Source organism: Marmota flaviventris, chromosome 5, assembly GCF_047511675.1.
Source record: "Marmota flaviventris isolate mMarFla1 chromosome 5, mMarFla1.hap1, whole genome shotgun sequence".
NCBI lineage: Eukaryota > Metazoa > Chordata > Mammalia > Rodentia > Sciuridae > Marmota > Marmota flaviventris.
The window spans coordinates 127,465,539-127,491,364 of record NC_092502.1 but is presented as its reverse complement, the minus strand read 5'-3'; the positions used below and the strand labels follow the sequence as shown (position 1 = coordinate 127,491,364).

The 25,826-nt window shown below is 37.0% G+C and overlaps 1 protein-coding gene across 2 annotated transcripts in view; it reads left to right on the top strand.

The window, feature by feature from the left end:
* The window catches only part of Parp8 (poly(ADP-ribose) polymerase family member 8), a 169,961-nt gene that overhangs the window by 7,656 nt on the left and 136,479 nt on the right, over window positions 1-25,826 (top strand). The window lies entirely within an intron of this gene.

The window sequence follows — 25,826 nt, the reverse complement described above, 5'->3', positions numbered from 1 at the left end:
GCAGGGAGAGACAGGTAAGGCCATTTGTTTTCTTTAAACTTCTTAGAAAAGAGAAGTATATGTGTGCTCAGGATAAGGAAATCATTGCTGTGCTCCTTGTCTACATTATCCCATCCCTGGGTTTGCAGCCAAGATAAATAGGACTGGGAAAACGAAATAAGCAATTCCATCATCTTAAAAAGATTTATCAATTTCATTATGAAAGAAGTGTAGAAATGCTCATTCTAGAAGTCTTGGAATACGCATTATTTTGAAATCATCAAGCATTCTTCAAGATGTCAGAATGAAAAGAGTGATCATTTTTTAAAATAAAAAATCAACATGTTCTTCTTGGCACTTGGGACTTGCTGATCATAAATTCATGTTACATTAGTTATCCAAAATACTGACTTTAAAAAGTGTCTTCCTTGGAGTCCTGGAAAGCTACCTCATAAGTTGGGAAGAGAGTGTGAAGGAAGCTGAATGAGGTGGTGAGGATCTGGATTTTCATATCCATTTTTAAATTACAGCTTCTCTTTTCTGTTCTGTATAAAATTCTGTATAAATTTTTAAAGAGGGTTTCATTGTTAAATGAGGTTTAAAACCACTGATCTAAAGTAACCACCAATTTAACCCAGGTATAACTTTATTGAAGCTTATATATTAACAAAATGTAAAGTTCATTTATTTCATGGATGAAAGTAATACCGCTAATGGTATTTATTGAGCATAGTCTCTGCTGTGCTTCTTCTCTACATTACCTCATCCCTGGCTTCCAAGACAAAGAGGCATTTTGTAAGCTAATACACATTTTATAGCTAAAAAAACTGAGGCCGGAGTAATGAATGTAACTTTGAGTTAGCAACAGACAGAGTAGGAATAAATTACAGTAAAAGTCAATGTTTATGTAAGGTTTAAGGGGCATTGGTTTAACTGGCATGACTAGAATAGTTGGAAATGTTTGGGGATGGGGAGGGATTGCCAGTGGATGTTTGCCAAGGGCAGTGCTGAAAATGCACTGTTTGGCAAGGAAAGTTCCTAAGACCAGTGCTATGCATAGCTGAAAAATTATGTACCCCGGCTGTGGAATCCTTATGCAAATATTTGGCTAATCCATTTAAATTCCCCATCATTACTCTCTCCAGCATTTACAAAAAAACATTTAAGTGAAATTTCATCAATTCTAAAAATGTTTTGTAATTCTCTGCCCAGATTTGTTTTTGTAGATTGTCTTTGTAGATAAATCTTGCATTACGATAACTGCCACTGATTTAGCCAAGTTATTGACTTGTAATCCCTTTCTTTTTCTAAAATTTCTGAAATCCCATTTTTATATCTCCCACAGGAAAGACTAGTAAAAGTTTTTTTGTTAATAAGACTCATGTTTCCCATTTTATTTTCATGACTTTGTTTTCTCTTCAAGTTATCTCATTACATGAGTAGACACGGACACTGGAATATTTGTCATCTTCCCCTCAACTTGGCATGTTCAAACACACCCTCATTTCCTCTGTAAAAGAAGCTTCTCTCCACAGCTCTGCTCAGGCTCATTTGAACCAGGTGTGGGGATCACAGTCTCAAGTTTCACATGGAACCCTCCTCTCCCTCCCTTCCTCTACTCACACTGACCTCACTGAAATCCTTGTTGGCAGCATTGCCAGTTGCTATCCCTTCCCACATCAACACTGAGTCCATGCACCACTGGCCTTGTCAAATATGTTTTACTCTGAGCTATGTCCCTTGGCCTCTTTATTTTTTGTTTTGAGACAGTTTACTTAAGTAGTTCTTTTTACTTAGGGGTGAGGGGTGGTGCTGGGGATTGAACTCAGGACCTCATGCATGCTGGGCAAGAGTTCTATCACTGAGTTATATCCCCAGCCCTCCCTAAGTAGTTAGGGCCTCATTAAATTGCTGAGGCTGGTCTTGAACTGTAATCTTCTGGCTTCAGCCTCCTGAATTTCTGGGATTGCAGCTTCTGACCCATCCAGACCATTTATACCTGAAGTCTTCCCCCCACCACCCTCTTAGGAGTGGGGATTGAATCCAGGAGCTTTCTAACTTTAAGCCACATTCCCAGCCCTTTTTATTTTATTTTGAGACAGGGTCTTGTTATATTGCCCAACCTGCCCTTGAATATGTGATCCTCCTGTCTTAGTCCCCCCAGCTACTTTTTTTTTTTTTTTAATTTTTATTTAATTTTTTTAAACTTTCTTTTAGTTGTTGATGGATCTTTATTTATTTATATGTGGTGCTGAGAATTGAACCCAGTGCCTCACACATGCTAGGTAAGTGCTTTACCACAGAGCTATAACCCCAGCTCCCAACCACTGTTTTAGATAGAATTTGATCATTTGCGTCTGTTCAGAAGCTTTCAAATGTGACCATAGTTTTCTCCACATTGACCTTAAATTTCTGTTCTTGGCTTGTAAGAACCACTGTCCCTACCCATTCATATCTGTTTCTTAGGCTTCCAGTTATCAATATGCTTCTGTTTCCTTATTGACCTCCCCGTCTCCATTCAACAACAGTTTAATTAATTTATCATGCAGTTGTTCAAGGTTTGTTGATAACATCTGCATTTACAATACGGTTGTTTTGGATATGAAGATCTTGGTTTGTATTATCACAAAATCCACTTCATTTTATCTTTCCCTTGTTCACAAATGGTATTTCTGTTTATTAAAATGTATAATGTGTTTATACATAAGAAGGATAGAATGAGAACATTAGTAGAATGAGGTGAGAATTAGAGAACAGTGAAGTCTGAGGATAGATGGGATAAGAGGTGAGCAGATTGTCCCATCCATTACAGATTAATGAAAACAAAAACAGCAGTACTAGTCTCTGGTGTGGTTTGTTTGCATATCCGTGATCTCCAGTTTGTGGCTGAGGCCCTCTTGGTATTAAATGGAGGATGACAAATAGTTCAACATTAAATATAAAAGGGAGACATCTTTTGAAATCTGTATACAGTCGGGTGAACTTTCCCTGTACAGGAATTAGCAGAGAGCCAGTGCCAGTTGACTTCTCAAGGTTTATTTTTGAACATTTTGAAATGTAGGTTGAAAAGATGGATTTGTCAGTCAGCTATGAACTTCTGTGGTTGTTATTTTCATTGTTTTGTTTAAAAAAAAAAAATAAGTACAGGTGATGATTCAAGCATCACTTATAAAATATTTACTGTATTTAATATATAGAACCGAGGAACAGAATAATACTGCTTTATTTGTTAGCTTTTCATATCTATGAAGAAAAAAATACATTCAGAAATAGAAAGCAAACAAACAAACAAAAAATTAAGTATATAGCCTCAATTGTTGAAAGTCAGATTTTAATAAGTCAGTATTTTGTTTAGAGACTAGAATCCTAGTTCCTATCAGAATGCCTTGAACATAGTAAATATTTTATAATATTTATTAAATGGAGTAATATTTTCTATATTATGTGATAGCATTTCCCAAACTGTTTAATTAGGTGTTAGGGTTGTGGCCAAATATGTCAGGGAAATACTTAAACAATATTTAACGGTTTTAATGGGTTAGTTTTTTTTAGAGTCTTTTATGTAACTGTGCATTATGCATATCCAAGAGGTGAATGAAATATCAGAGTTTTTCAGACTTATTTGATTACAGATCTGGGACTTCTCAAGAGAGTTGTTTTGTGGAAAACACTTTGGCAAACTCTGCTGAGTCTTATTCATTAAAAATAGTTTTTGGGTAAACAACAGTGTAATGGAAATTGAAATTACTGATTCTTATTGAGCACTGAAGAATTTATTTTCAGCAATATTTATAGAAGTTGCTTGATGACAGGGAAGGCTTTGGTTAAAATGCATTTGGCATTTCTTGCTGCTGACTTCTGCATGAGGATTTATTTCTTTGGGTTTCTCTCTCTCCTTAGTTATGCTATATCCATTTATGATAAGGGCTCTCAACTGTTCTTACTGATCAAAGCCCCGATGTTAGCAGAGCCCTCTTTTCAGCATGATTAGAAGTCAGACTCATAAGGAAGTGTTAGATAGATAATGATTTTGTGGAGCAGCAGTACTCATTATGTCTTCTTAAATTCTGTCACTTTGACTGCAGTAGAGTTTCTTAGTGAGCAAACTGTGATGGAGTATACCTTGGAGAAGTTTATGGTGAGGGAAATCTGGAATTTGTCTAAATGTTTCATTTCTTTGAATTACATTTTAAAAAATCAATAAGGGTATCTGTTTGGTAAAATCATTTTCCCCAAGTGACCAAACAAGAAATTTTGTGAGGGATTCAAAAACATTTCTCAGACTTATTCCCTGTTAGTCAGGAAGCAGATTTCCTTTTCTTAGGCGGTTTTGGTCATAGAGCTTTTGGGGATACTCCTGTGGACCCAAGGTGAAGCAGATATTTTGAATGATTCCTTTTAAGGTAGCGATATTTTTATTTATTTATTTTTTTCCCCCACAGTGAAGGGGGGATCAAACCCAGGGTCTTGTGTATGCTTGACAAATATTGTATCACTGAGCTAAACCCCTAGCCCTGGTACAAGTGTTATATGGGAATGCTTTGCAGTTTTGTGATTCAGGAGGATAACAGGGGCGCCTCTAGTAAATTCTAGGTTTTTTTTTTTTTTTGGGTGGGGGAGAGGTACTTGTGGATTGAACCCAAGGGTGCTTCATCACTGAGCTATGCCCCTAGCCCTTTTTATTTTTTTTATTTTGAGACAGGATCTTGTGAAGAAGCTGAGGCTGGTCTCAAATTGTGATCCTCCTGCTTCACTCAGTCTCCTGAGTCTTTGGAATTACAGGTGCATGCCACCTTGCCCAGCAGATTCTAGGCTTCTTAATTTGAAAGGCAGTGAGCAGAATCTTAGCTAAATGAATTCTTTGTTATAAAGCTCTATAGTTTTCCAGTCCATATGTCTCAATGTCATTCATCTTTTTTTTTGAATCCAGAGGAGCTTTACTACTGAGCTTTGTCCCCAGCCCCTTTTTGATTTTTATTTTGTCTCACTAAGTTGCTTAGGGCCTCACTATGTTACTGAAGCTGTCCTTGAATTTACAATCCTGCCTCAGCCTCCCTAGGAGCTGGGATTATAGGAATGTGCCACAGTAACCAGTGCACGTCATTGATCTTCTTAAGAGCAGAGTCTTAGATTGACTGGGAGAACTAAGCTGAATGCTGAAATCTGCCCGATGGATAAAAGCTATGCAGTCATCATTTCTCATTAAAATGCACCACAGCTAGACATGCAGGGAAAAAAAAAAGTCTTCAGCTGAAAAGCAGTTATTACTTTATTATCACCACAGAATTTGAAATGATTTCTACAGTGAATGGTTGGATGTATTTTTACTCAGCTGAGAAAAAAGTTTGAAATAATTCACTGTAAGTCAAATTCTTTTTATTTCTATTTATTTTTATCTTTGAGTTTTTCTAGAGCAGTACGTCCTTATGGGGAAACCAGCCTAGCATAGTGATTTCAGTGAGTATTAATTAGGTGATATCAATAAGACTACTGTTTTTGGTTGAATTTCACTCCATATTGATGAAACATGGGCCAATAAAAACTTTAAATTTAATTTTTTGAAATCATTAGTTGGATTTACAATGATCTTTGTTGTTGACTTCCTGTGCCGTTAATTAAATATTTCTAGTGTCTTCAATTCTTTTTTTTTTTTAAATACATTCTACTGTCATGTATATCTACCTTTATTTTATTCATTTTTATGGCGCTGAGGATCGAACCCCCCACACATGCAAGGCAAGCACTCTACCACTGAGCCACAACCCCAGTCCCGTGTATTCAATTCTTGATATTTAATATGCCCAGAATCCTTTCAGCTGTAGGTATCTGTCAGGGAAAAAAAAATCTAGTTATGGCAGATAATCTTCACTAAAGATTTTTTTTCTTCTTTAAACAGAGAAATGATAGTTCTAGCCTCTGGAATGCATTTTGGAAAATGTTACATTTTAAATTTAAAAGTCTAAGGCCAAGACATTTTCAACTTCTAGATAAGGATTCTGATCTGTAGAAAATCGTAGTTTTTTTGTTTTTTTTTTTTAAATTTTAAGCATATAAATTTGAATCAGATAAATGTAAAATTAGCTAATTCTTTTTATTAAGTAAAAGTGCCTTGGCACAAAACTAAAATGGATAACCAGTATAGTTTTTGGTATGTATCTAATTGCATGGAAGCAAATTAATATTTTATATTAATGGAAATCTACCATCAGTTTTATTCAGATGTAGATTTTAAAACTAAACCAAGTAATAGTTATTTAGTATTTCAAGAAATGTTAGTAACTACTACAAAAATTCTATGCCTGGTAATTCTCCCTCCCCCTTTTGTGGTGCTAGGGAAGGAACCCAGGACTTTGTGCATGCCACCTACCACTGAGCCATCCTCAGCCCTATGCCTAATAGTTTTCTGGTAACCATAGAAATAATACTGAATAATACTAGTCACTATTCAAAAGAAGTCAATTAGGAATTGATGGTATAACGTTTCTGTTGTTGAATACTGAGCTTAAATGAGACCTGCTTGAAATGTTTCTCCCCCCTTTTACATGCACATACCTATAAAATTTGTTGCAGTTGCAATGTGTTTTAGGATCTACCCTTGCCCAAAAGTACAAAGATAACATTGTACACTACATTTTCAGACCTTAAGTATAATTAAGAATATAATAATATATACCTATATATCTGGATAGATATGTAGATATAGAATATGAAAGAGGAGATTAGAGATTCCAGAGGTGGGAAGCATTAATTAATTGAATTACTTTGGAGATTTTTTTTTGGTGGGGGAGAGAGAGATATGTTTTCGAAAAGAAGTGTCAAAACTGCATTCTCTATTACTGCTTTTAGAACCACCATACACATATAGAGTTGGTTTTGTGTCTCTGGGTTTTGTGTGTGTGTGTGTGTGTGTGTGTGTGTGTGTGTGTGTGTAGGAGGCGGGTACTGGAAATTGAAACCCAGGAGCTCTCTACCACTGAACTGCATCCCCAGCTCTTTCTGGTTTTGATTCTGAAACAGGATCTCACTAAATTGCCCAGGCTGGCCTCCAGCTTGGGTCCTCCTGCCTCAGCTTCCTCAGCAGTTGGGATTAAAGGGATGTACTACTGTGCCTTAGCTACATAAAATTCCTTATGAATATAAATTGGACTGAGTTTACTGGCTGAATTTACAGTCAAAACAATAAAAAGCATTTTCAGGGCTTATGAAATTGCATGTTTTTTGAAAGAAAAGTTGCAAATATTGGGTGTTTTAAGATTATTTTAAAATTATTTATAATTCATGATAATAGAGTGGTATAACACTCTAGTGCTAATATCTAATCAATCAGTGAATTAATATCATTATTTCTTGTAATTAATGAAATTATTCTCACTGAGTCATGACTTTATCATCTGAGAAATGGCAGGAATTTTTCAGGGCTTTCAGGATCTGAATAGTGCACTGGGTATGGAGGATCCCAGGATGACCCAGATGGCTCAGCTAGAAGGACTCACAAGACTCAGAAATATCTGCTGTACTCATGGTTTATCACAGTAAAAGATTGAAATTAAAATCATCAAAGGACAGATGTTTTGGGGACAAAACCTGGGAGATACTGGGCACAGGCTTCCAGATGTCCCCTCATTGGAGTCACATATGTGCTTAATTCTCCCAGCAACAAAGTGTGATAGCATTTGCTGATGCAAGTGTTGTCATCCAGGGAACCTCACATGAGCCTTGGCGTTCAGGTTTCTCTTTGTGGGGTCAGCCAGGCATATGCAGTACCTTTGTGATTGACTTTAGCTATTCAGATGCCGGGCTTCCAGAGCAAAAGCAAGTTTTCACTGCAAACCATCTTTGTTAGCACAAACTATCTGATCAGTGTTGTGTGGCCCAGAACCTGGGCAAACAAAACCAGTAAAATATCCCAAGAGCTCACAGCTCATTTTTTAGGAGCTGGCAAAAAAGGCTAGTCCTAAAAGACAGTCCTTTCTTAGGACTTGCAGGGTTTGAGTACCCAGGTCTGCTGAGTTAACCCTTTCCTGCACAGATGCTGACAAGTGTTCAGCACAGGGCCATGCCAAGAACGCAGCACTTGTTATTCTCAGCACCAGTTCAGTTCCAGTTCCTGGAGACTGTGAACAACATGAGCAAGAGAACAAGGGAAAAATAATTGCCATTTTGTGAGCATTCACCTTGATTTGAAAAGAGAAAATTTTCTTAATTTAAGGTGGTACTAAAATGTAAGATGTACTATCTTGAATAATGATTTGTAATTAAAAAACTACATTAAATATATACAAAAGTAAAAAAAAAATCAACAGCATACATTGATTATTTTTAATTGCATATATTCTTTATTTTCAGTGTTTCAAAGTCCAGGTTGAAGCCTTTGTTATTTTCAGTCTGAAGATTCTCTAGACTCACTTTTGGCCTTTACCAGATCCCTGCAGCATTCCTGCAATAATGCTTTTCCTTTCTCATGGTCTGTGTTCCTAATCTTCATCTTTACCTATAGCTTTAGAATATAGAGTTGTTTTTTTTTGTTTGAAAAATTCTAATTTTGGTCTACATTTCTTCCTTGGTTAATTTTGTATTTTTTTTTTCCTTTCTTTAATTGAGGTATATATCATTGAAAATTAAATAGTGTCTCTGGAAAATTTACTAAAACCCACTTCAAGGCCATGAGCCATTTTCTTGGAGGTCTCTCATGATGTACCAGCCTTCCCCATCCTTTGAGAGACTGGGTATGTTCTGATGGCATTTGCAGTTTCTGCTGGATTTTCTTGCATTGCTTGATGTGATAATCCTCTCCAAAGGAAAAGAGAATCTTTATTTCAGGGCTGCTTTGTAGCTTTACCCAATAGGGTAAATGGTGATCCCAGTAGTGACCCAGGAATGACAGTCAGATGAAGTGAGATATTCTGTTGAGAGCTAAGTTCTCATTTTTGTTGACAACGATAGATAAATATCACAACTTCCTCCTAACAGTGGTTAGGAAGTTTCTTTTTTGTTGTTAATGACTGAACCCAGGGTGCTTAGCCACTGGGCCACATCCCCAGCCCTTTTTTTATATTTGATTTTAAGACAGGGTCTCACTAAGTTACCTAGGTCCTTGATAAGTTGCTGAAGCTGGCTTTGAACTTGTGATAATCCTGCCTCAGCCACCAGAGCTCCTGGAGAAAGTTTGTCTTGATACATATTTTAAACATATATAGGTAGAAAACATGAATCTTTTAATCAAGAAAATGTAAAAACTGAGTTAATGTTTGAGGAAAAATATTAATGCTTACTTGAATAATTAATATGGAATACACAAAAGAGATACAAATATTTCCTAATTCCTGCTTCTAAATTACTCTGAAATTTTCCCCAGCAGATTTCTCATTTACTGTGAATATAGAATATCTGGAGAAGCTGTTAGAAGGAAAGGGTAGCTGGAGCAATCTTCATGCACATCGATAGGCCCAGCCTGGGCTGCCTCAACATTGACATTTTTAAGTAAAATATCTTCTTGATAATTTAAACTATTTTAAGCAGTCTGGTAAAGGGAAAAATGTTCAGATTCTATGAGAAGAGGGTATTTTGGGTTCATTGTCAGGCTGCTTTCTTCATTATCCTAAATTACCGATTGGTGCCCTTTATTTTCCTATTTTATTTATATATATATTACAATTCCCTCTCTTGTGCGCATACTCTACACATCTCTTCAAGCTTCCAGTTTTTCCCTTTAGTCACAGTGAATGGTGGTTGTGGAGGTGTTATATCAGGTGAGATGGGAAACAGGAAGGGCGAATGAACTTGAGATTATTTGTAAATTTACTGTTTAGTGTTCCTTCATTCACTCTGCTTCTGTCTTTCTGTGATACACAGTATCACACAAGATGGGCATGGAGGCCCACACTGTAATCCCTGCTCCTCAGAAGGTAGGATTGCAAGTTCATAGACAACCTCCGTGATTGAGGTCATGTCTCAAAACAAATACACACACACACACACACAAGTCTATACTTCTTTTTGCATAGCTGTGTATTGAATCCAGAGCGTTGAGCATGCTAGGCAAGCAGTCTACCACTTAGCTATGTCTCCAGCCCTTTATATTTTTATTTTTAGACATGATCTCCTTAATTTGCCCAGGCTGACTTTTCCCTCAGCCTCCTTTAAAGGAAATACTTGTTAGCAACGTGAGTTAATCCTCCCACCATGCCAGCATAAGTGTATTGATCCCATACACTCAGTAAAGAAAACATTACTGACATTAAGTATTTTTAATTTTTGTAAGTCTTCCATATAGCATTAATTTAGAAACTAACCATTAAAAAGAGGAAACCTAAATGATATTAGGATCCAGGCGGTTAGAAATGGTAAAGGATTATAAAATTGGATTTCAACAAAAAAAGTAAAGCCTGATAGATTTGCACACATTTAGGTAGCTCTGTCTACTTCGTCAGGACCTGAAGGCATGCCTGATTTTCGTAATCAATGCATTGCCACCAAAACAAGCAGAAATTACTTTTGGTGCCTGATGGCTCATGTATATATTAAGTGTTTTAGAAATTTTGCCAGTAGTTTAAATTTTATAAATGCTCATAAATTCAAGAGAGAAACTTTAGTTCAAACTAATTTACATAGATAATTTCCCTAATGGCACATAAGTAGGTTTTAGTTCCAACTGAAAAGAATATGTATTAGTGTGGATATATCTTATCCCGTTAGAAATTATTATTTTCTTTTATTATTATTATTGTTATTTTATTTTTTATTTTTGGACTAAGGATTGAACTCATGGGGCACTCAATCACTAAGCCACATCCCTAGCCCTGTTTTGTTTTTTATTTAGGAATAGGGTTTCCCTGAGTTGCTTAGTGCCTCACTGTTGCTGAGGCTGGCTTTTAATTTGTGATCCTCCCGTCTCAGCCTCTCCAGCCGATGGGATTACAGGTGTGCACCACTGTGCCCGGTTTATTATTGTTTTTTGTGGTATTGGGGATCAACCACAGGGCCTCACACATGCTAGGTAAGCACTCTACCACTAAGATTCATCACTATTTTTTGAGATTTTTAATAAGATCTTAATTATTCAAGTATCTGTCATTTAAAAAAAATTGTTTTGGGACTGGAGTTGTGGCTCAGTGGTAGAACGCTTGCCTGGTATGTGTGAAGCCATGGGTTTGATCCTTAGCACTGCATATAAGTAAATAAAAAAAATGAAAAATCCATTAAAAACTAAAAAAAAATTTTTTTTAAATTGTTTCAATAAAATTTAGTTGAGCAATTCAAATTTGTTCTCTCACTCTTTGTAGACTCCTCCTATTTGTAGACCCCCCCCCTTTTTTTTTTAACCTTACAATGAAGTGAATTTGGCTTTGAATTCTTTTTTTTTTTTTTTTTTTAATGTGGTGTTGGAGATTGAACCCAGGGCCTTGTGCATATGAGGCAAGCACTCTACCAACTGAGCTATATCTCCAACCCTCATTCACTTTTGAAGGTTTATTGGATTACTGATCTCTTTGACAACAGTTTAATTATCCTTATTGTGGTTAGTGACTTTAAAACATTGCTTTTTAGATTCTGTGTGCTTAAAATGAAATGTTTAGCATTGATAAGGTGAAGAGGAAGAATGGTTCACAGTCCAATTTTATATCCACAGCACAAGTTTACATTTGATTTATTAATTTTACAAGTTTTAAATTGTCTAAGAGCTTCATATAAAATATATTTTCAATTTCATTTAGTATGAAGCATTTGATCCCAACTAAAATTAAACTCCTCTTTGAAGTTGTAGAGGAGATTGGAGTCAGAAGAGTTTCTTTTAACCTCTTTAAGCTTCTGTGAGTTGAAGGACTAAGTAAAAAAAGAAAAAGTTTATTTTTGCAGCATTTGGGGATTGAACCAAGGACCTGGAATGTGCTAATAAGTAAGCACTCTGCCACTGAGCTATATCTCCAGCCCCAAGCCACTTTGTATAATCATTAAAGAAAGACTATTCCTTGTGGGTTCTGTAAGAAGGTTAAGGGACATTTCAGCACTTAACCACCTCATTCCCGGTCCGTCCTTTTCCCTGCACCTTGTTTTGTTTTTCCAGTTTATTGCTTGTATTATGATGTGAACAGAAAACAACGCTTGTTAGAATTTTGTTCAAAATGCTAGACATTCTTAAAGAACCTGAGAGAGAATATAAAGACATGATCTTGTGGTATTGATGGTTTAAGACCTTTTTGTGTGTGTGTGTTTTTTTTTTTTTTAATCTTAATTTATAGTTATTTCATGTCTGACTTAGAGGTTTGACTAAGTAAGTGTAAGTGTTGTACACAGTACCACTTGCTATATAGGCGGTAGTGCACAGAAAGTTTGCTCTTTGATCAAGGCTGTGCCATTGAAAGCTTGTTTTCCTGTGTGGCTATATTCTGGACTTAACCTGGAAAAACAGATCTGGGCTGAGAGCATTACTGAATACAGACAGGGCATGAAGGATGTCAAATATTTGATGCCACTTCTTTTGTTTTTAAATTGTTCATCTGAATATGAATGAAAAGGTCATCTACCAAGTAGTGAAACCAACATTTTGCTAAGCTAAATTTTAATGAAATCATTTGGACTTTTTTATAGTTACTTAACATTTTCAGTTCATGTGCTAATACTAATTCTGCTTGTTGGAGAGAAAGAAATGGTCTTCAGTATGACAACCAACTTGTTACTGCAGAAATGTAGAATTTTGGCATTTTAAATATCAATAAAAAATATTGCCTGTGTCTTAACAGCAAAGAGATTATATTTGTTGGCTGTGTTCCTTTAATCCTTGCTTTATCAAATTAAACCTAGAGGCCTTACACTATTTAAAATTTTCAAATTAGGTCACTTAGATGTTGTGTTGGACTTCCAGTTCATAAATAGTATCCTTATGCATAGTGAAGATGAGATATATCTATATCCTGTTATCTATGGACCAGAGGTTAACAAGAGTAATAAGGATATTTCAGTAAACTGGTTTTCTGTGATCTCTTGGATAGGAGTGTGATGACCTTTTTTACCCCCTGAACTAATATTGGAACATGTGGTTTAATAGGTGTGTATGAGCACCTTTTGGGAGGGCAGGAGAGAAAGCTTCAATCAGGACTGACCTAGAAACCCTTGGTCCCAGTGTTTGTGGACTAGGAGGGGCAAGGACTGAAAAAGGAGTTTTAAAAAGCTGTGGAATGGTAGAATACAGATTAGCAGCAAAACCCTGGGATCCATCATGCAGAGATTGAGGAGAGTTCCTGTGGTAATGCAGCAGGGGTTCAAATAGAAAGTCACCCACATAGGAAATGATTCAAATACCCTGATCCTCCCTGGACTATGAATGTTTTATTTACTTTGAGGAAGTTGTTTAACCCTTCTCATAGATTTCATCAATTTCAGAGTAATGTAAATACATTTACCCTTTGGCTATTTTACAAGGATGTTGACGATTAATTATATTTAAAAGAAAGTAGTGCAATGAACTCCCAGGAGATAGAACTGTTTATCATTTCTCTCATCATTCATTCTTTATTTGTTCATTTTACAAATATTTGTTGAATACTAATTATAATGAAGATATTATACCAGGTGCCCTGATTGGGAATATAAAGATGAATGATTAGGGTGACTTCTGCCCTCATTATGTTATGCATTCATATTTTTAATACTCCCATTTTAATGAGTAATTGTACTGGGATATAATATTGCTAGTCTCAACAAGAGTTGATCTTTGACTAATATCTCTGTCACATATTTTCACTTAGTATATTCATTTTTCCTTTCTAAATTTAGAACTCTTTATTTTTCCTGTATTGTCATCAATGCTCAATGAGTTATATTTTTCTCACCAAAACAATACATGTCTACTTTGTATGACAGATTCAGATTTTTTATGAAACTATCACTAAGTCAAACATTTTAAAAAAGAACACCTAACATTCTTATTTTAGAATTCTTAATTTAGAATTAAAGAATGTATTAGGCAATGTAGCAGTGTTCAGAGATGAAGATTATGAGAGCTGTAAACTTAACAGATTAATCTATTTGATAGTTTAATAGTTTAACGAATTATTGGCATGTAGCTATAGCAGGTAGGTTGTGGCTAGAGAAGTAGGTTATTGGGGGCATGGCATTGACTATATATTGTCCCTGGTTTTTTTTTTTGTTGTTGTTGTGGTGGTGGTGCTGGTATTGAACCCAGGACCTTGTGCATGCCAGGCAAGCACTTTACCAGCTGAGCAATATCCCCAGCCCATGTTCCTGGTTCTTTTTGCTCCACTTTCTTGCTGCTGTGAACTGAGCAGCTTTCCCCCTGCCTTGCCCTTCTGTAATGATCTGCTGTTTCACCTCAGGCCCAGAGGCATGGAGTTGGCTGAGCATGGACTGAACCTCTGAAACTGAGAGCCTCAAATGGACTTTCCTATGTAGATTTTGAACACAGCAATGAAAAACTGACTAATATAAGAAGCATATATACATTGATCCACAAGATTGAATTAAAACATGTTAATTATCCAAGGAAATTTAGGCATTTTCTATAAACATTTATAGTGCTATTCTAGATCAATAGACTATTTCCTAGAAGGTGGGTGAAGGTTTCTTAGCTTAGGTTGTTTTTGGAGTTTATTAAATAATGAGTATTGGACAATTTTGACTATTTATCTGAAAATGTTGATTTTTCAGTCTGAACAAGGTGAGAGTAGATATATTCATATTGTATATTTGAGTTTCTTCTCTGTTTGCAAAAACAAACAAACAAAACAAATAAGACAGGAAAAGACAGTGCTCCTAAAGGAGGAGTATTTTGCTCCTTGATTTATTTCTCAGTTTTGGTTTGTACCTGCCTGTCTCTATGTTCCCACCCCCCCACTCCCTCTTTCCAGGACTGGGGATCGAACCTAGGTGTTCCCTATTGAAAGGAAAGGGAGGAATCTGGAGATGGGCCAGCGAGAGATGAAAGTCAGAGACCAGGCAGAGATACACAGGAGAGCTGACAAATACAGGCACAAAACTCAATAGATGAGAGAGGCAAAACAGGCTTGGGGTTTGGAATTTTTATGGGGAAGGCTCTGGGATTAGAGACAGGTGGGTATGAGGGAGTGGTATGCCCTTGGGGGCGGGAAAGAATGTGGGCGGTGTTGGGTTGGGTTGGTGGGTGAGAGTGGTGAGCCTTTCTCAGAAATGCCCTTGGGCAGGAAAGTGAAATTTTCTTAAAGTGGGGCTTTCACTTAAGATGGCTGTCCAGATGCTAAGCAAGGACTTTACACCTACCACAGAGCTTAATCCCCAGCACCTTTTTTTTTTTTTTTTTTTGAGACAGGATCTCTGAATTACAAAGGCTGGTTTCAAAGTTGTGATCTTTCTACCTCAGCCTCCTGACAGGGATGATAAACTTGAACCACTACACCCTGCTGGGGTTTTGCTTATAGAAAAGGAAAGCAATAGTATGAAATTAGGAATATGTAGCCTTTGTCACTGCTGAATATTGCAGATTAGCTTTTTTTTTTTTTTTTTTGGCGGAGTGGGGGTAGTTGGTTGTACAAACAATAGTTAGGCATAATCTGTTTGTTAAGATGTAAGAATTCTGGGGCTAGGGTTGTAGCTCAGTGACCTCATATGCATGAGGGCCCAGGGGTTGGTTCCCAGCACCACATAAAGATAAACAAATCAAAATAAAGATATTGTGTCCATCTACAACTAAAAAAATTTTTTTAATTTGTAAGTATTCTGAATTTATGTGAAAATTATGGGCTGAAAAGTGCCATATTGAGAATTATGGTGACAGCTAAGGATTTATATATTCACGTATTCTGTTTCTTTTCAATTTAAGTAATATCATCAAAATGATAAAATGCCAAAATGTAGTTTTGACAGCATCAGGAACCAGCTTCTGCATAAATCACATAGGCTTATCAGAGCATTCAGAGCTATATTATAAGGTTAAACTAATGTTAGGAATCCAGTGTCTGAAGTGATTTCTCCAAACCTACTTTACTTGCATATTATAGCATGAACTTTTAAAAATGATTATCATCAAGATGGCTACTTTGAAAGCCAGGAGCTTAGAAAGTGTCACAGATGGCATCTTGCCTCCAGTTCTTTCCCTGCAGTGGGGTGTGGAATACCAGTGATTATGGTCTCTTTGTGGGTGGTGTGCTTGTCAGGCAGTTGGCACTTTGGTTCTGCTGTAAGTTCTTCTTGTGAAGATGGTCAAGTCGTTTACTGTCTGTTGCTTCAGCTGTCCCATTTATAAAACAGTTGCTATAGACTACTTAACTGTGAGCTTCTTTCTCAAAAGTGCAAATTTTAGGAAATTACTAATCATTCTCTTTGCATTTGGTCTAAACATGTTTTTTGTAGTTGATTGAAGAATGGAGCCAGTAAGCAGGGTTTCTGGAATGCCAGGTCACTGTCCCTGCACATGGACAGCCACAGAAGAGCTTTCATGTCTTGATTTTTGTGCACATTAGCATGCCTTCATTTGCTGATGACACAATATTCTACTCAGACTGGCTTAAATAAAAGGGGATTTTCTTGTTTACTTAATTCCCAGTTCAATGGTAAATTGTCTTTCTGGGTTGATTGGTTTAAGGCTTAACACTCTTCAAGGGCTTGATTTCTTTTTGGAAGTGAGTGTTGCCTTCCATGTTAGCTAGTGTTGTTTCCCCATGGGATTGCAGGACAGTTGCACACAACTCCCGGGATTCTTCCTTTCCCACGTCAAGAGAGGCGAGTTACTTTTAGAAGTTGATTATTTTAGTCCTAAATTCCATGTCCCATTGCCAGAGTCAGGAGTCAGGGATAAAATGAGCTATTCCCATAGTAGCTATCTTAAAGAAGATGATATAATAATAAGTAGCAGGAACACTTTTAAGAAAACATTTCTAAGAATCATATGTTGGTCTGGGTGTGGTGGTGCAGGCCTGTAATCCCAATAATCCCAACAGTTTGATAGGTTGAGGTAAGAGTTTTTTTGTTTGTTTTTTTTTTTTCCCCCTTGGTCCTGGGGATTGAACCCAGGGGCACTTATCCACTGAACCACATCCTCAACCCTTTTATTTTTATTTTATTTAGAGACAGAATCTCACTGAATTGCTTAGGGCCTCACTAATTGCTGAGGCTGGCTTTGTCCTGCCTCAGTCTTTCAAGCTGCTGAGATTATAGGCAAGCACCACTAAACCTGGCAGGGTAGTGGTTTTGAATTCATGCTGGACAATTTAGTGAGATCTTGTCTCAAAAAGGGATGGGGATGAACTCAGTGGTAGAGCACCCCTGGGTTCAGTCCTTAGTGCATTCACAAACAAAGGAAGGAATAGGTACTGATGTAGCATCCTCAAAGTCCATCAGAGTGAGGATTTTTCTATTTAATTCTAAATTTATTTTTTTACTTGGTCTCAAAATCTAGGGGAAGATAGGAACTTATCTTAAGCAATTAAATGCACTGTGCTGAGAATACTTCAATGTAACAGAGCATATGACCTGTGTAACACATGCCAATCTTTCTACCATGAACCTTAAAGATTCCTGGTGAGTAAGCATTGCAAAAAAGGAAGCTTCAGCCAGGCTCAGTGGCGCTCACCTGTAATCCCAGCAGTTCAGGAGGCTGAGGCAGGACAATCATGAATTCAAAGCCAGCCTCAGTAATAGCAAGGTACTAAGCAACTCAGTGAGACTCTGTCTCTAAATAAAATACAAAATTGGGCTGGGGATGTGGTCAGTGGTTGAGTGCTCCTGGGTTCAATTCCTGGTACCAAAAAAAAAAAAAAAAAAAGGAAGCTTCACACAAGGTAGAGATTCTTCTGGAAGTATATCGGAATATGACATAATGAATTACCCCAGTTTTTGGACAATTTTAAAGTTCATTTAGAGTTTATAAGATATTAATGTAGGTTTTGAATCCACATAGATGACATGAAATATCATGTCATGAATTTTATTGGGATTAATGAATCAGGTAAGTTGTATCTGTAAAATGTAATTAAGTTCTCAAATTACTAATATATGCCTAGAGAGTAACTTTATCTTGACCTTTTCTTTCTTTCTTTCTTTTTTTTTTTTTCCTTTTTTGGTACTAAGGGTTGACCTATTCAGGGAGCTCTAGCACTGAACTATATTAGCAGCCCCTTTTATTTTTTATTTTGAGATAGGGTTTCTAAATTGTCCAGGCTGGCTTCGAACTTATGACTGCCTTCATAATCTTGCAGCCTCCTGAGTCATTGAGATTACATCTGCTCACCACTGTACCCAGTCTCTAGTTTGACTCTGAAGTAATATTTACATGTTTTTATTAAAAGAAAATCACTTATCTATGATGAATGGTTACATACTTTTTTTTGGTACCCGGGATTGAACTCAGGGGCACTTGAACACTAAGCCACATCCCCAGCCCTATTTTTGTATTTTATTTAGAGACAGGGTCTCACTGAGTTGCTTAACCACCTCGCTTTTGCTGAGGGTGGCTTTGAATTCGAGATCCTCCTGCCTCAGCTTCCCGAGCCACTGGGATTACAGGCGTTCACCACCATGCCCGGCAGTTACATACTTTTTTTTCCTTTCATTATACATTCTTGTCAGTTAAAAATTAAGAACATCTTGATATATTGTTGGTTGAGCTGCAGCCCAAAGTATTCAGACAACTAAATGATGACTTAATTGTACTTGATCTTGTTGGACAGTATGATTCAGAACTGTTTTCTTATTTACAGTAGAGGATGGGGTGGAATTTGGATATGAATATGATCCTGATGAGTTCTTCAGGGGATACTGTTAAGTTATGGAGCAAACTTACTTTGATCCTGTGGCTTTCTGGGGAAAGAGGCGGTTTTTAATTTATTTTTTATTTTTTGGTATTGGTGATTGAATGCAGAGTGCACTTTACCACTTAGCTATATCCACAGCTCTTTTATCTACTAGTTATTTGAGGTGTGATGTTCTAGGACTCATTGAAATTGTACACTGACAACTTGTTCATTTTTGTTGTACACTGTTGTTATCACAGTTTTTGATTTTCCTGGTCAATGTGGATGTTTTCTACATTCACTGAGTATACTTGAGGCTGTGCTTCAATAAGCAGATAATTCTGAAATTATCTGAGCCAGTTAATTCTTCCAAGGTTTATTTTTCTCTTACTCTGTATAGCCACCTCTGGCTGGTGGGGCCTCTGCTCCATATAATCCCTTGCGAAGTCAGATTGAAAAAGAGTCTTCATCTTATCTGTGCATTATCTCTCTTTGGTGTCCATTTCAGAGAAGGAGAGAAACTGGAGAATTCTACATGGGTCTTTCAATACCTCAGCCCAGAAATGACACATACCATTGCCTATTACATTTCATGGGCTCACATTCCTCAAATAGACCTGTACAATTCTAAGGGTTGCAGTGAAGGGGAGCAAAAAGAACATTTGGTGGGCATTACAACACCTGATATATTTTTTTTCTTACCCAGAAAATGTTATAATTGCTGCATACCTGGTAAGGTTCATAGGGATTAATTTATTTCCTTACCCACCAGCTCACTTGATAGAGATATCTCTTGGAATTAGGTTCCTCAGTGAGGTATAGGATTCATTTTGCACCTGGATTGCAGGCGTTTTCTATTGGAGGACCATTTTGAAAGCACCCATTCCAGCCTTTTACTTACTTTTTGTCAACTTCCTCCCAATTCTCTCCCATTCCTTTTAGATATGTTCCATCATTTTGAAGACTCTTTTGCCAATAATCTCTCAATTTCCTTGTCCTTTTATCCTTTTATTGGACCATCTAACAAAGCTACATTTAAAGATCTATCCCTGTATTCCACTCCTAATGCCCAGGGTAATCTACATTTCTGGAAACTAAACTCAGCAATGGTAATTAATATTCCTGTAAGTATGTATGATCTCCAACTGCATTTGGGTCCTCATATTTCAAGGAGTGCATACACTGTGTGTGTGTGTGTTTTTTTTTTTTTTGTGTGTGTATGGGGGTAGGGGGCACATTCCTGGGGATTTAACCCTGGGGCACTTTACTGTTGAGCTACATCTCAGAGCTTTTTATTTTTTGAGACAGTGTCTCTCCAAGTTCCTGAGGCTGGCCTCAAACTTGTGATTCTTCTGCCTCAGCCTCCCAAGGAGATGGAATTACAGACAGGTGTGCTCCTGCTCCTGGTTTATAGATGTTTGAAAAAAATGTGAAATACTTCATTCATTCAGCTGTCTTTTATCTATAGTATTTTATAAACATTTCATCTTCTGCCGGATGATGGTACATCAAACTTCACATAAAAATCAGTTATCAAAGATGATAACTTTTTACATCTTACCCGATACATACTACCTTAATGTGCCAATGAGCTGTTGTTATTCCTTTATTCAGATCTTGCTGATTAGGAGACATTGACTCATGCGTGACACTGCTTTTCTCTAGGTTTCATTCCCTGATTTATTCCTCTTCCTTCTCCCTGTTGCACAACAAAAACAAAAAAAACAAAACCAGACAAACACATACACCCCAGTAAAATTCTCTTGATACCTCTTTCTTTTGCTCCTGCTTTCTTTTTCCAAAGCCAGATTCTGACAGAGGTGTTTTTTCTTTTATTTGGTCCTCATGTTGCTGAAAGCTCGGTCCTTATCCCCAATGCCAATCCAATAACAAGGACATGGTTTTGAGAAAAAGGAAAAAGAAGGTTTATTGCTTTGCTAGCAAAGTAGAAACACAGGGAACTCTTGTCCCAAAAGCTTTGATTCTGCCCTTCAGCAGGAACTGGAGCCTTTTTAAAGAGGGATTCAAAGACTACATTCCACATGTTTTCTAGAGTTGTGATTCACTTGTTAGTTTGGGAGATAGTCATTTCTGAGATCTTTTGCTGCTGTCCCCATAGTCTGAATTACTTCATTCCTATGATGATGAGTGTTCAGGGACAGACAACTCTGTTTTGGATAGAGAAGTAATTCTGTCTCCTCTGAGATTAGGGAGGGGGAGAGATTAGAGAGGAGCAGGGAAAAAGGAAGAGAAAGAAATTATTTTAAAAGTTGAAGTGCCAGAGCAGCAAGGGTTATATTCAGAGCATAAAGTGGACCACTGTTACACTCAGGTTTTCTCTTTAGCTCAGCAGCAGTCTGGCAATCTAGGACTCCCCGGTGACTTTCCTTCACTGGGTTAACTTTCCTTTGACAGGGTTAAGCTTGCTGTGTCTTCTCCCTGGGCCTCTTGGGATGGTCACCTGGTTGGTTCTACTTCTGCCTCCTATTTGTCTCTAAAATGTTAGTGTAATTGAGTGTTTTCTACTATTCTTCCATCATTATTTACTTAACATACTCTAGGAAATCTTCACAACTTTCTACATTTCTTTTACTATCTAGGTTACAACTTAGAGATCCCCCAAATTCCTGACTACTGTTTTCCCTCTGTAATCTGTTTCATCTCAGATTTATGTTTTATATGTATATTTGTATAGTCATCGCAACTTAGGCATTTTAAGAATTTTCAAACTTATAATTAAAAATGAAACTATCCTTCTCTCAAGTACTTTGTACTTGTGAATGATGCCATTATGCATCCAAGTTTACCAGAAACCTGTTGCCATCTATGATGCCTTCGTCATCCCACACTCTTTAAATGACAACTGATTACATTCTTATTGATTTTTAACTCCTTGATATCAGTTAAGTGATTAATATCAAGGGTTGATACTGAACAATGACTATTTTCCAAATAACTGTCTCTACCTTAATTCCAATCACCCCCAAAGTCTTTCCAAATGATTCCCAAAGCATTAGTCTCTTCCAGTTTTGCTTCATTCTGTTCTACTCAACCCATAGCAAAATAATCTTTCTTAAGTATAAATCGAATCATATTACTTCCTTGTCAGGTAGCCCTACCCAGTTGCTTTCCCAACCACAGGGTGAAATCTAAGCTCTTCATTGTGCCATTCAGAACTGCCCCTGTGATCTGGCATCTCTTGACCTTTCCAGTCTTAATCCACTAATTCCCACATCTTTAATTTAAAATATTTGTTTCTATCTTGCATGAGTTCCTCCTGTTTATTTCAGGAGTCTTTGCCAAGACCCTCAAAAGTAGATTAAGCATTTCTTCTTGGTAATACCATAGCCTGGGGGTAGGGATGACATGATAAATTCTCTGTGACTGTCTTTTATACTCCTGCTGTGGCGAGAATGTGTCCTACAGATTAATGTGTTAAACTTAATTCCTAATGGCAACAGTGTTGGGAGATGGGGCCTGATAAGAGGCTATGCCTTCATGAATGGACTAATATTATTGTGGGAGTCAGTTGCTTATTGAAAGTGGGCTGGTTAAAGCAGATTTGGCCTTCTCTTGTACTCTTGCTCTTCTGTCTTCTGCCATGGGATAATGTAGGACAAAGGCCTTTGCCAGATGCAGGTGCCATGCTTACACATCTCAGCTTCTAGAACTATTATAAATTACCCGATCTTGGGTATTCTGTTAAGAGAAACACAAAACAGAGTAAGACAGCTTCTTTAGGGCAGGAAGAGTTTCTTTTCCACTTAGCATAGTGCTTGGCGTAATGAAAAGGTATTCATCAAAGTTTTTAGATGAAGGAATGAATGCATGTGTTAACTTTTCATTGCTCTAAACAAAATACTGATAAGAACAACTTAGAGAGGAAGAGTTTATTTTGAGTTTCTGGTTTCAGAGATCTCAGTTCACAGTCAGAAATTTCATTTCTCTGGGTCTGAGGTGAGGCATCATGAGGTAAGGGTGTGACAGAAAAAAGCTGTTCAGCTCAAGGTATCCTGGAAGCAGAGTTGCACATGTGGAAGGAGCCAGGGACAAGATATAATTCCTAAAGGTGCACCACAGACATATTTCTCCAGCCATACCCTACCTGCCTGCAGTTACAGGCAGATGGGTGGTAGTAGTAGTACTAAATAAACAGTAGTTTATTCAGATTAATATTTCATCAACTGTATTAGTCTATTGACAAGCTCTCAGCATTGCTCCTAAGTCCCAGTTCTGAACTTTTCTTCCTTGGGAATCGTGGTTTCAAAACATGAGCTTTTTGATGGACATTTCTAGATCCAATTCTTAAGAATGCTTTTGGGATATTATTAAACAAGAAGACTATTGATGGAATATTCTTATTCCTCTGATTGATTGTTCTTATTTTTATGAGCTTGTAAAAATTAATAATACCCTTTCTCTCTTAATCCAGAGGACCAAAATCTTACTGTCTTTTAAAATTCAGTTTAAGGAGTCCCACCTGGCCAGTTTTCCTGTCTTAGAGACACTGACTTGGCACCCTGTTGGGTACTTGTTTGTCATAGCACTTAAAACTTTTTTTGTGTGTGTGAGTGATACTGGTGATTGAACCTGGGGCTTTAAGTATACACTAGGCAAGTGCTCTACTGAGCTACATTTCCAACCCTTTTTATTTTGAACCAAAGTCTTGCTAAGTTGCTCAAGCTGGCCTCCTGCTTCAGCCTCCCCAGTTGCTAGGATTACCAGTGTGAGCCACTACACCTGGCTAAAACAGTTATTTATAATTGGTTTTCCTGCCTGGATTCATCTCTTGACTTTAAATTCTTTGAAGCAGGACTATATATTGCTGTTACGTGTTTCTAAATGAGTAGCTCCCTAAAAGAGGAACTGAATGTCCCTATTGTTAGGGTATTGGGACCTCCCTTAGGAATTCTTACATAGTTAAACATTAGAGTTGGCAAAGTGATTATCAAATTAAATAAACCATATGTAGTAATTTTTTTTTTTTTTTTGTTTTTGTTTTGGTGAATACTGGGGATTGAACCCAGGGCTCTGTGCATGCTAGGAAAGCATTCTACTAACTGAGCTATATCCCCAGCCACGTATAGTGTTAAGCCAAGTCATTAGTTGACAATAAATGAAGTGATATTTTATGAAAAAAATGGTTTTTCAGTGTGGTACTGGGGAGAAAGGAGTGTTTTAAATGCTGTGTGTGTGTGTGTGTGTGTGTGTGTGTGTGTGTATGGTTTCATTTATTTATCCCAAGTAACTACAGATTCTTCTGATTTTTTAAATCTATTTTTTATTCTTTTTAGTTATACATGACAGAATGTATTTTGACTTTATATATACATGAAATATAACTTCCCCTTCTTGTGGTTTTACATGATGTGGAGTTTCTCTGGTCGTGTAATCCTATAAACATAGGAAAGTTAATGTCCAATTCATTCTACTATCTTTCCTATTCCTATTTTCCCTCCCTTTCCTTCATTCCCCTTTGTCCAATCCAATGAATTTCTGTTATCCATCCCCCACCCCTTAGTGTGTTTTAGCATTTGCATATCAGAGAGCACATTAGGCCTTTGGTTTTTTGGGATTGGCTTATTTCACTTAGCTTGATAGTCTCCAGTTGCATCCTCTTATTACTGATTTTTTTTAAAAATTTTGTTTAGTTGTAGAAGGACACAATATTTATTTTTATGTGGTGCTGAAAAGATTAAACCCAGTGCCTCACATGTGTGAGGCAGATTCTCTACCACAGAGCCACAGCCTCAGTCCCTCTTCTACTGATTTTTAAATGGCATATCTCAAATAAAATTTGAATGAGTATGAGAAGATGGTATGGCCCAGCCTTTTCTCACCCTTTATTCATTTAGCACTGTGGTTCAAAGTATTCCCAGGCATAGGATGAATTATAGTTAGCCAGTATTTTGAGTTTGAGCCTTGTTCTGAAGCCATTAGGAAATTAAATCTGCCCAGATGTTACTGATTATGCTGATTGACTTAGAAGGTCAGACTCTATCTCAGGATAGAGCATAGATACATTTTTAAGAAGAACATGTTCAGAGTCTAGGGTAATATCACAGAGTAATTCTAAGCGTTTTTGGCTTATTATATTCATGTCTACATTTCCTAGGATTTTAGAGTTATGCATATTTTTTTCTAAAATGTCTTGACAATGTAGAAGGATATGAAAAAAGTAAAATTTTAGCAACCAAAGATAATGTGTTGACATATATCCTTTCATTTTTTTCCCTGTACACACACATACACACACACACACCCCTTGTGATCTTTTGATCTCAGTCTCATACTTTTTTTTGGGGGGGAGGGGGCATGTACCAGGGATTGAACTCAACCACCCAGCCACATCCTCAGCCCTATTTTGTGTTTTATTTGGAGGCAGGGTCTCATAAGTTGCTTAGCATCTCGCTGTTGCTGAGGCTGGCTTTGAACTTGTGATCCTCCTGTCTCAGCCTCCTGAGCTGCTGGGATTACAGGTTTGTGCCAGTGAGCTCGACTGAGAACCTCAGTTTTAACTACAAACCTGACAGCGTAGCTCCAGATATTCTAGGAATTGGAGTTGTGTACCTGCCTGTGTTGTGCATATGGAGTAATCAGCTTCCAAGTTTAGTCAGAAATGTTACATTGTGACAGGTGCCTTTACAACATTGAATTATCAGTGCTCAGGTAGGTCTGGACTGTATGTGTGTTCATGACTTGATGTGGCATATCCAACACTAGAAAATGGCAAAAGTAACAACCTTGTTCAGGTTTATGCTTAATCCTCCAGGCCTTCTAACAGAGTGAACTAAGTTGTAAATGTTTGTTGGAGTCTGACCAGTTTAGCTAATTGAACACTTCATAAAAGCAAATGAGTAGGTACTGGAATTTGTGGTGATAATGTGCACTGATTAATTAATTATTATTATTGTCAATAAAAGGCCAAAACACTTTCATAAGCTAATCTTTTATGACTCATTAAAATTTAATGTGGTCATTTATTTCCTTTGATTACTATTCAGTTTTTTTTTTTTTTTTCAATTTTTGTGGCCGTGATTTTTTGTGTAGTTCAGCAATGGATTATTTCCAAACTTCTTTTCCTTAATAAATTAATTTGATGTAAAAATAACTCAATAGATACAGAAT